Source organism: Mus caroli, chromosome 2 (assembly GCF_900094665.2).
Source record: "Mus caroli chromosome 2, CAROLI_EIJ_v1.1, whole genome shotgun sequence".
Lineage (NCBI taxonomy): Eukaryota > Metazoa > Chordata > Mammalia > Rodentia > Muridae > Mus > Mus caroli.
In genome coordinates, this window is record NC_034571.1 from 100,101,722 (window position 1) to 100,113,175 (window position 11,454).

Sequence of the window (11,454 nt, forward strand, 5' to 3'; positions counted from 1 at the left end):
CTTCCTAAAAGTAGGGACTTTGTTTCCTTTCTACTTCACTGACTTCCCACCACGAAGCAGGGCAGAAATGATGGGCAGATGAGAGATGCAAAGGCATTGTGATAGCTGTTCTCGGTTGTCAAAATGACTACATCTGGAATGTACTACAATCCAGAGATGGAGGGCACACCTGTGATCTGGATATTGAAGCTGGAAGAAATATACCTTTAATCCAGATCTTGAGGCACACCTTTAATATGGGCCACACCTTCTGCTGGAGGCCTATATAAGGACAATGGAAGAAGGAAATATTTGTCCTTTGACTGCTTAAAGTCACTTTGCCTGCATATCCATTGGAGTCTACTTTGAGATTCCAGCTTATACAAGAGACCAACTGTGGGACTGAGCAACTACTAGATCCTTGGACTTCCCATTTACAGATAGCCATTGTTGGATTAGTTGGACTGCAGCCTGTAAGTCATTCCAATAAATTCCAGATAGATAGATAGATAGATAGATAGATAGATAGATAGATAGATAGATAGATAGTAGATAGATTCATTCCATAAGTTCTGTGACTCTAGAGAACCCTGACTAGTACAGGAATCTTGAGATGATAGAGACACAGCTCCTCCTCACCCCTGCTGTAAATGTAATTGTGGTTTTCCATCCATCTCTATTTCATGTATTGGAATTACACAAGGACTGTGTTTTGTTTTGTTTTGTTTTGTTTTGTTTTGTTTTGTTTAAGCCAGGTGTAACGACACCTGACATCAGGGATTTATTTACTCATTTATTTATTTATTTGGCTTTTCAAATTAGGGTTTCTCTTAGTAGTCCTGGCTGTCCTAGAAATTGCTCTGTAGACCAGGGTGACCTCAAACACGCAGAGATTCACCTGCCTCTACCTCCCAAGTGCTGGAGTTAAAGGTGTGCACACCCTAGGACTTTTTATTTGTAAGAATAGTCTAAGAAGTTTGTTGCATGAGCCAGTAATCCCTCAGCAGGGCTTCCATAAATAAAAGCCAAAGTGTCAGTTGTCAGGCACCTGAGTAGGAATGGCATTCCTCCATGCAGCAGAGCAGCGAGACCTGCTACTTAGAAAAACTCTTGCATTTCACTCAGATGGTGATGGTATGGCATTTTAAACTGTGGTTAGTTTTTAACCCACATATTTTATTTTTTTCTTTTTTTATTAGATATTTTCTTCATTTACATTTCAAATGCTATTCCCAAAGTCCCCTATACCCATCCCCCACCCTGCTCCCCAACCTACCCACTCCCACTTTCTGGCCCTGGCATTCCCCTATACCGGGGCATACACATATTTTAATTTTAAAAAATATGGCATCTTGGGTATGGTATATGATTAAGTCACCAAAGTGTTTGCTTTGCATACATGAAGACCCACAAAGGAAAACAAACCATGGTGGTCCAGTACTTGTAATCCCAAGGCTACAGAGACACAGAGAGAGACCCCTGAGCCTAACTGGCCAGCCATCTCATCCTATTTGTAAGCCCCAGACCAATGAAAGATCAAGCCTTCGTCCATTCAGAAATATTGTAGAAAGGACTTGAAGAACCACACAGGCCTCTGTGCACATGTACAGATTTGCATGTGTACTTCACATAAACATTTGCTTTTGCCCATGTGAAAACACACACACACAAAATATGACAGCTGCCATATTACTTCACTTCTCAAGATTAAGGAGAGCATCACAGAGATTGTTTTACTCTGCTCTAGAGGTCCATGTCTTAGTGGACTCTCAGTACCATCAGGCAGTGGCAAGGGTACAGCATTAACCTCCAGCATCAAGTGTGGGATGGGGTTCCCATCCCACAGGCACATCTCTGACCCATAATTGTTCCTGTCTGAAAGAATTACAGGAATAAAGATGGAGAGGAGCCTGAGGAAAAGAAGGTCCAGCAACAGGCCCAAAGTGGGATCCAGCTCAAGGGGAGGTCCCAAGGCCTCACCCTATTACTGAGGCTATGGAGCGCTCACAAAAAGGAACCTAGCATGACTGCCCTCCAAAAGACCCACCATCAGCAGAAAGAGTCAGATGCAGATATTTGCATCCAATCAATGGACAGCTGACCCCTGTTGTTGAATTAGGGAAGGCTGAAAGAAGCTGAGGAGAAGGGTGATCCTGTAGGAGGAGTAGCAGTCTCAATTAATATGGACCCCTGAGATCTCTCAAACACTGGACCACCAAACAGACAGCATACACCAGCTGATATGAGGCCCCCAACACACATACAGTAGAGGACTTCCGGGTCTATGTTCATCCAGAGATGACGCACCTAACCCTCAAGAGACTGGAGGCCCCAGGGAGTTTAGAGGTCAGGTGGGGCGGGGGTTGGGGGTATCCACGTGGAGACAGGGTGTGGTAGGGAGGACGTGTGGGATGTGAAGCAGTCGGAGGGTGGATGGGGGGTTGGGGAATGGAATATAGAGTGTAAAAAATAAATTAAAAATAAAATAAAAATAAAAATAGTACACTCAAAGTTACTAGAAATAATAGCCATCATCTGTCCCTGATGAGCTAATTTGTCCACTGTGCTTGCTTCAAAATGTCTATTTTCATTTTAATGATGAAATTAAATGCCTTATCCTCATTAGATTTTGGAATCACATCAAAATTATGTGTGTTGAGCCTGACAGAGTGGCAAATTCTATTTGAGTTCATTTCTTCTATGTTAAATGCTATACATATGGTGTTTTTAAGAAAGACTTTTTATATATTTGGAAGGTTGTATAGTGTCCAAGAAAGAGCTTTTGACTAGGAACTTGGAGAATCAGCCTCTACCCTGCCTCTGCCATTAACAAGCCTGCCGGCCCTATGGTTAACTCCTCTGCATCTGCTCTTCACCCAGAATAACGAGAGCAACAGTGCACTCCCTGCAACCTGGAAGGATCGTTATGAAATTCCAGGAAAATCATGTGTGGGAACGACCTGAAATAGCACCGGGAAAGTTACAGGAAAGTTACAGCAAAGGCGAGGAGTAATTATTGCTAGAAGTATTTATCATGATCTGCCTTAGTCTGTTTGTACTGCTAAAACAATATAGCTTTAATTGGCTGGCTTATAAACAACCGGAATGTATTTTTTCCAGTTCTAGAGGCTGGAAAATCCAAGGTCAAAGTGTGGGGTGCGGGTGTGTGTCTGTGTGAGTGTGTGTGAACAGTCATAATTATGGAAGAGGAGGTCACGTGAGGAATTGAAGGGGAAAGGGAAGGAAAGAGTAGCAATAATATAAATACAGTCCTTGTGCTTCAAATTTTAAAAAAAATGAAAATATACAAAATTGTCAACCTCTAGATGGAAGGAGCAGAAGTAATTTTTTTGTATGTTTTAAACAATGTCATACTTAGCTTCAGTTGTTAATCTGACACAAACTTATGGCCACCTGGGAGGAAGGAACCGCATCTGCAGGACTGCCTCTATCACGCTCAACTATGGGCAATTTTCTTGCTTTTTAATTGATAAAGGAGGCTCCGCCCATCGTCCCCTTCCTAGGTGGGTGGGTCTGGGCTGTGTAGAGCTGCTGGCTGAGCATGGACCTGAAGCGAACCAGGAAGCAGTGTTCCTTCATGGCCTCTGCTTCGATTCCTGTTTCCAGGTGCCTGCCTTGAGTGACTTCCCCATAAGCTCAACTAAACACTTTCTCCCTAAAGTGGCTTTGCTTATGGTGTTTGTCACAGCAATAGAAAAGCAAACTAGACCATATATGGAACATGGAGGGATTATACACACGGAGGAAAAAAAAACATTTTTAAAAGTGTATAATTTATTAGTTTATAAACACAGACTTTTTTCATATAATTACTTTAAAATAAGGTTGAAAGCATGGGTAGTCTCCTGTTCTTTTCTACAGCCTTCTATTTTCTGTAGCTGGGATGAAGATGCTTACTCGGGTTAGAGGGAGAAGCTCTCCTTAGAAAGCTGGGTGTCCCTCCTGCTCTCCAGGTTGACACGAAGGGTCACTTATGAATTGCCACTTCTGTCAGAACAAAGGGAGAAAAGGGCTGTTCTCATGTTTTTTGAATATGTGGGTTCTGATTTAGGAAAAATACTCTAAGAAATATTTTTTAAAAGAAGCCTGTCATTGTATATCCAGAATGGATTTATAACATGGCATATGTGGGACAGGAAAAGACACTCACCAAATTGAACATTGTTCCTTTGAAATCTTTGTATCAGTTAAGACAGAGGTTGGGCATGTACAAAATCAATTTTCTCCTTCCTCTTGATAAAATTACATTTAAATGTCCTTTTGGTTTTCTGTGTTTAAAATTCTGAAAAATAGGTAGAAGAGGGTAAATATCTATAACAACCTCCCCACCCCCACACGCATGCCCCAGAACTTAATAATATGATGTGAGTGACCGGATCATAGTCTGCCACGGCCCCTATCATCTCTTGAAGCAGAGATGGAAGGATTCATTGAGATTCTTGTACACGAAACACAGAGAGTTTTAATATTACAAAGCTTGTTTGAGATAATCTAGTCTGGGGTAAAGAAATCGGTTTCCATCTCAGATGTCACTTACAGTGTATTGATTAATTTGCCTGGATGGCTGGACTAGAAGAGGCAAAAAAGGCACTCCATGCTGAACAGACTAGTATGTTGTAATGGAGCCCAGAGTCTGGGCTGACCATGGAAAGGGAACATGATGATAAGCAAGTCAAGAATTTGCTGTCCCAGCTGTCTTCTAGCTCATAGATCTGCAAGAGAGATGGGAGATGCAGATAGTTGCAACTGATTCAGGAGTCGGATGGCTCTCAGCTGTGCCACTGCCCTTCAGTGCTCCACACCTATCAGTGCCCCACCAAGTGTGACTTACCTTCACACTCCATCCCTATCCTGCTGTGCCTCTTGTCAATCTGTTTGGATTACATACATACCAGACCCACAGTGGCTCTGGAGCAATAGACACTCTTCAATTACAATCATCCGAGATCCTGTTTCTCTAGCCCAGTTTTCTTCTTTCGAGTACTCAATTGGGAAAAGATGGCTCATGATGAACCCATCATGAAAGAAATTATTTTAAATAGAAAATTTGATTAAATCATCTTAACTTGACTGCAGACAAGTTTCCCACTTGTTTGTTTTAACTCCGGCTGCCAATCAAATGAGATCTTATCTTCATAAGTCACAAGCGTGAGGTCTGGTCCTTTATCTCATTTCTATATCCTTTAATTCCCTCCAATCTCCTTTTCCACATGCTGATAGTTAATAATAGTTATGTCTTTTTGGTTTTCAGATGAAGATAAACTTCTTCAAAGATGAAAAACAAATCAACCAAGGAAAGTAACCTTTCTACTTGGGTGCTAAAATTCTTAACGATAATAACAGATTCCATATATAAAAAGCATGAAGCTTAGCCGGGCGTGGTGGCGCACACCTTTAATCCCAGCACTTGGGAGGCAGAGGCAGGCGGATTTCTGAGTTCGAGGTCAGCCTGGTCTACAAAGTGAGTTCCAGGACAGCCAGGGCTATACAGAGAAACTCTGTCTTGAAAAACCAAAAAAAAAAAAAAAAGCATGAAGCTTAAGCCATGTCTCAAAATATTTGTCCTAATTTTGTAGCTTAAATGGTCACAAGTCCTGCTATATCTCCTGTGCTCTGAGATAGCTATGGCACTCGAAAAGACTAGCCTCCACTCAAGATAGGCATGGCAGACACAATGTCTTCAAGGGAAAACAGCACTTCTGAAGAGAAAGGAGAGAATCATGTTAGATAAACAGACTTTATTGGACCAATGAGATGGTTTGGCTGGTAAAGGCTCATCCTGTGCCAATCTGGTGACCTGAATTCCATTCCTGGAATCCATGTAAATCTGGAAAGAGAAAACAGACTCGGAAAAGTTGTCCCCTGAGCTCCACACGTGTGCTGTGGTATGCACCTGCACAAATCCTGCACACATACTAGTGATAAGGATGATAATGATAGTAGTCATGAATCAAGTTATTGCTTAAGAAGAGAACTTATGATGAATGGATTATGGAGCTTTGGGAGCACTGTACAAAGAACTCAGAGAAGAGTGAAAAAGGAGGGGTCAGTTGGAGCAATGAATGAAAGGGGCATTCAGGTATCAGTGTATAAAAAAAAATGAATTTTCTGAGGTTTGTAAAATGACAGATGTGAAGGGCAAGAGAATGAGCCTCAGACTTCTCAGTAGAAATGTGAGCAATGGAAGGTTTCAACCCAACATGGTCACCTCATATTTGGAGAACATGAACTCTCTAGCACTGCGTTCCAGCTATCACTAAAGGTGGCACACAGGATATGCAATGTTGTTTGATATAGCAAAGAAGACACAGAATATCAGTAAAATTTGAATTGCATGTAATCTTGAAATAATATATGCCCAGTGTGGTATTTGGTACATTATTTTATAGAAACACTATTTATTATTTGGCTAGCACACAGATCTTTCTGTGGGCTCTTTATTTTATCTGGCAACCTTAGAGTTGGGAAAGGAAATGAAATAGAGTCTGTGTAGAAATGACTCCTTCTAACACTCCTGGTAGTTCACTAGGGCAGAGCCAGTGCTGGGCCATCTACCTGCCAGACTAGCACCTTTCCTCTTTCCATTTTCCAGGTTGACATTCTTTTCTTCTATCTATTATTCATTTGTATTTCTTGGCCTTAAGATTTTTGTAGTGTCAAACACTATCTCTGCACATGCCCCTACCACTTTTTGACTTGGCCGGCCAACTTCAAGTTCATTGTGATGTTACCATTCCTATCCCAGTGACCATATTCACATGTTCTTGTGTACCAAGAGGGAATAAAATTGCCAGTGTCTAGAAACAGGGAGAAGAAATAACTTCCTCAGTCACAACTCAAATCTACAACACTACCTCTGCTGAAAGAGCACAGCCCTAACAAACCAGGAACAAAATCACCACTCATTAATATCAACCAATCTGGGCATAGATGCATGTTGCTGATCGCAGCACTTGAAGGTGAAGTCAGTCTGGTATCCTCAAGTTCAGGGTCATCCTCAGTTGTGTTGTGAGTTCGGAGCCAAGCTGGGATACATTAGACTCTGACTCAGACAAATCAATAAATTTAGGAGCTGGCAGGTTGGCTCCGTCAGTTAAGAGCCCGCTGAGCAAGTGTGAGGAACTAAATTTGATCTCCAGCACTTAACTGAGCTGGGTTCGAATACTCAAATGAATAACCCCGCATCTGGGAAGATTGGGAGAATCCCAAGGGCTGGCTGCCCAACCACTATGGTCAAAATGCTGCACTCTGTATTGTGAGAGACTTTGTCTAAAAAGGAAATGACAATAATAAGACAAACAGTGATAGAGGCAGATAATTCACTTCAACCCCTGGTCTCTCCATATATGAACACAAAAATGCATTTGCACGTGCGTGCGCGCACACACACACACACTCACTCACACATGCACATACACACAAACACAAGCACACAAACATGGACACACACACACACTATCACCACTACCCAACCACCCACCAATGAATTTAAAAATAAGTACAAATAGCATATTGAAATGTGTTTAGATTTCTTATCCCTGGTTGATTATAGACATCCTCGGGGTTTGTCAGGAAAGCTGCCTCGTTTTATGAGCAGTGAATAAATACCAAAATTAAGTACTTAAAGTTGGCTTACAATACACCTCGGTGCAGAGCCAATAAATTAATAAAACGTGATACATTTTCAGATCCCTCGAGGGGAAAATCCACAGCTAGCGAGGAGGCAAATTCACAGCAGCATCACACAGCAGTGCAAGCTAATTTTTCCATCCCCTGTGTGGAAAAGCTCGGATGATTTTTCACTGCCAACCCCCACATCCATACCTCTTAAAAAATATATATGGTTCTTAAAACATATTTCTTCATTGAGATTTTCATGTTCTCTTTTTTTTTTCAATTGCTTTTGAAAAATGCCAACTTACAAACAAGAAGTGCAGACGGCTTTTATCTTATTTAGTCAAGGATTTTCTGTGCATTTGGTAATCAGTGGGGTACACTTATCCTGATGTTGGGCAGGGAATTGCATCCCCAACTCTTATTACCGTTCATAAATTATTGTTCCCATATGCACCATCCTGAAAATGGACCCCAATGGACTTTCTCTGGGCTCTGTACTCCTGAGGTTGGTAGTGTTAGGAATCTCACCAGAAGTCTGGAAAAGACCAATTAAAAGGCAAATTCTCTCTTCTCATTCCAATAACTCTGACCAAAGCAACCTAACATAAGGAGATAAAGGTGAATTATTTTCTACGTTTTCCATAAAATTTAAAATATATTTTACTACAGAATGTAGCATAATACCCCCAGAGAGTTCTGTTTACAAATCATTTAAAGAAACATGATGTACTCAGCTAGCTCTCTTAATTATAATGACCTTGGGTTTTGTTTTTTTTTTTTCATTGAAGGAGTCCTGGTGGTTCAAGTTTGAGCCAGCAGAAAATTAAATGGGAATATTGAAACTCTCCTATTTTTTTAAGGTACAGATTAGACACTTGATGTGGGTAAACAATAATCAGATCAGGATTGAGTCTCCCACATCTTAAAAAAAAAATGTTGCGATATAGTTACTGGTGGTCTGGAAGACTTCACTTCCGGGGAGAGGGGCCACCACACAGAGACTCAAATAAGGGTCCAGGAGAGTGTGAAATCAATACTGACTTCTGTTGATTGAATTTCTGGGCATTCCAGATTGAACAGGGTGCCAGTTCTGCCCTCCAGGGACTTCCAATTCAGCAAGACAGCTTTAAAGATACATCTAAAAGACATTTGCTGCCCGGAGGATGCTGGATCCTTTAGTAAAGTGGTCCCGGGTATTCCAGCCTCATTTCCTTCTCATTGTTTTTAAAATTTAAAGCACTGATTTAACTATCAGAGGAAACATTTTCATTTCCTTTGCTCTATTTGTAAGTGTTGTCTCTTTCCCCACCCCCCAAAGCTTTCTTTCTGAGGGGGTCTTTATTAAAACAGCTGCCACAAAATAACATAAACACATAATAATATACAATGACTGACTAAACAAAAAGAAATACTATAGTTCAAAGGAAAGAGAGAGAGGGAGGGAGGGAGAGAGGGAGGGAGGAAGGAAGGAAGGAAGGAAGGAAGGGAGAAAGGAAGGAAGGAAAGAAGGGAGGGAGGGAGGAAGGAAGGTAAGAAAGAAGGAAGGGAGGAAGGAAGGAAGGAGAGAAAGAAGAAAGGTTGGTCACTCCCATAGAGGAAAACAAACAAATCATTTAAAGACACGCAACTATTTTTCAACACTAGCAGTGAACCTTCCTTCTATTGACCTAAAGTATGTTGTACTGGTGAGCAGTTTGTTTGTTTGGATCTATTTTATCTTTATTAGAAAGGTTTATGGAGCTTTTGATGTTGCAAAAAAGCACAATATAAAATGAATCAAATATCATTTTCCCAGTCCTGCGTGCAGTGCGGGACTTGGGGCTGTTTACAATCTAGCTCTCCAGCGGTCAAGCATTACCCAGTGTTATTACCATCGTCTCCCACAAATTTCTCTCCCAGCCTAATACCTCATTCTGATTAATGGACTAGTAGCAGGGACTACTTAAAAAAAAAAATTCTGTTTTGCTTACAGTATCTATTTAGTTTCAACAAAACAAATAGTTGCACATATTAAGGAATATGGTGTTTTAGAACAAAGAAAGCAGCCAAGATTACAGGAAAGTTAACTGTTCCCTGGGGAGAAACCCTAGTGTTTAAACTGTTTCATCAGCAACAACTCGGAAATTGTTTTAATGGTGTTTTGAACATCTTATCCCTGTAAAAATAATGCCTATGCTCACAACACACAGTGGATGAAATCTAGGCTTCAAGTTGGGCAAGTGGGTGTTTGTGGGGTGAAAGGAAAGCCCAGAAACAACCGATTGCCTTCAGACTGTTGACAACAACAAACACTTTCAGGTTCCAGAGACAATTACCTTCTAGTCCCAAATTACTGGGCAAAACCCACATCATAAAACCTATTTAACAGCAGCCGATGAGAAATCACACAGGAAGGGTAACTGAAGCCCTCTGTTTATGTAAGAACAAATCTGTGCTGGCTTCCTCTTCTCAGATGGAAACACCTTATCCCTTTTTTCTCTCCTGATAATCTAGACCTCCAGTTACAAATGGAGGCCCCTAAATATTCGAGAGGATGCACTTTCCTTACATTCTAAACTTTACTTCACCCTCCCTATGTGGGGACTGTAGGGGACAACAGGGAGACACTATACTACCTTCTGATTTTTAAATAGTGCTGAGGCTGGGGGTATCACACATTTCTGCTTTTGATATTAACCTGACAGTAGCTAGGAATTTATGATTTAGTGTAAGAGAGAAGCCTTCTCATAAATTTAAAAAGTAAAAGTAAATAAATTATCTCCACTCGATGGAGGCTAGCACCAGTGATTACCTTAAAGAAACTTCGAGTTTGTCATAGGGCAGAATTTACACACACACACACACACACACACACACACACACACTTATTTTAAGCTAGGGTCTTACGTCTGAGCCACCACCGCCTTGGAATATGACGGTCTCTCCTCATGTGGTCTAAGCTACCGACTGCTGTTCTGTGGGATGTTTCCCTCTGCCTTGGTAAAGCCTGTTTGAACTAGCCTGTGTTTGGAGGCATAAGTTCTTTGGTAAAACGTATCATTATTTACGTACAAGAAAGCGATACGTTGTCTCTTAAATTAATTAGAAAGTGGTCTGAAAAAGGAGGTTTTTTTTTAAATCAACAAAAACCAGAAATATTCGGGTAAAGAGGGAAAGAAGGAAGAAAAGATTCAAATACAAAGCTGATTGTTTGCAGAGAGCCTGCCGCTCCTTTTGTGCCTAACTGAACCACGCCAGGAGCCCTCTTGAATCTCTACAAGAATACAGTTTCAGATCATCTGCATTCAGGGCCAGAGTCATGGCCCTGGAACCGATAATTGCCTCTGACAGGATTTAATTACCTTCTCCAGGACCTTTTCTCTGTTTGATTGGAGACCACCCCCTGCCTCCGATCAAATCAGACAGTAATAACACGCTGAAGCGCAGCAGCCAATCACGAGTCAAGTCTGAACAGTGACCTTGCTGAGCCGAAGCTGATTGGTGGTGTCAGCCTTGTCAACGGTGTCAGTGAACCATCAGACAAGAGCTAGCGAGGGGGGAGCGCAGGAGAGCCTGGGAGATAAGAGGCCCGCATTAACGCTAATGGAGGCTGTCAGCATTCAAGGCTCCAGGCCTCCTTGCTGGCGGCCTTGCACACACACACACACAAAAAAAAATATGGGAGAACTCACACAAGTCTAAAATATTCAGAAGAGGAACGAACCCGTTCGTTTCTCCAGTGTGGGGAAATCTATTCAAGGTATAATTCACATGCAATTCAGATAAAATGACAGATACAGGCACAGTGTGTGACAGAATAATTTTTATGTAAAGAAAAAAGGTCCCACAGAACAACTA

General features: G+C 41.4%; 1 long non-coding RNA gene across 1 annotated transcript; it reads right to left on the bottom strand.

Moving 5' to 3' along the window:
• Positions 1-3,756: 3,756 nt before the first annotated feature.
• LOC115030391 lies at positions 3,757-11,042 on the bottom strand. The gene is made up of 4 exons (XR_003835988.1): positions 10,959-11,042; positions 4,538-4,712; positions 4,151-4,282; positions 3,757-3,987 (listed from the first exon to the last, which is right to left on the bottom strand). It is a non-coding gene; the product is annotated as an uncharacterized LOC115030391 (long non-coding RNA).
• Positions 11,043-11,454: the final 412 nt, after the last annotated feature.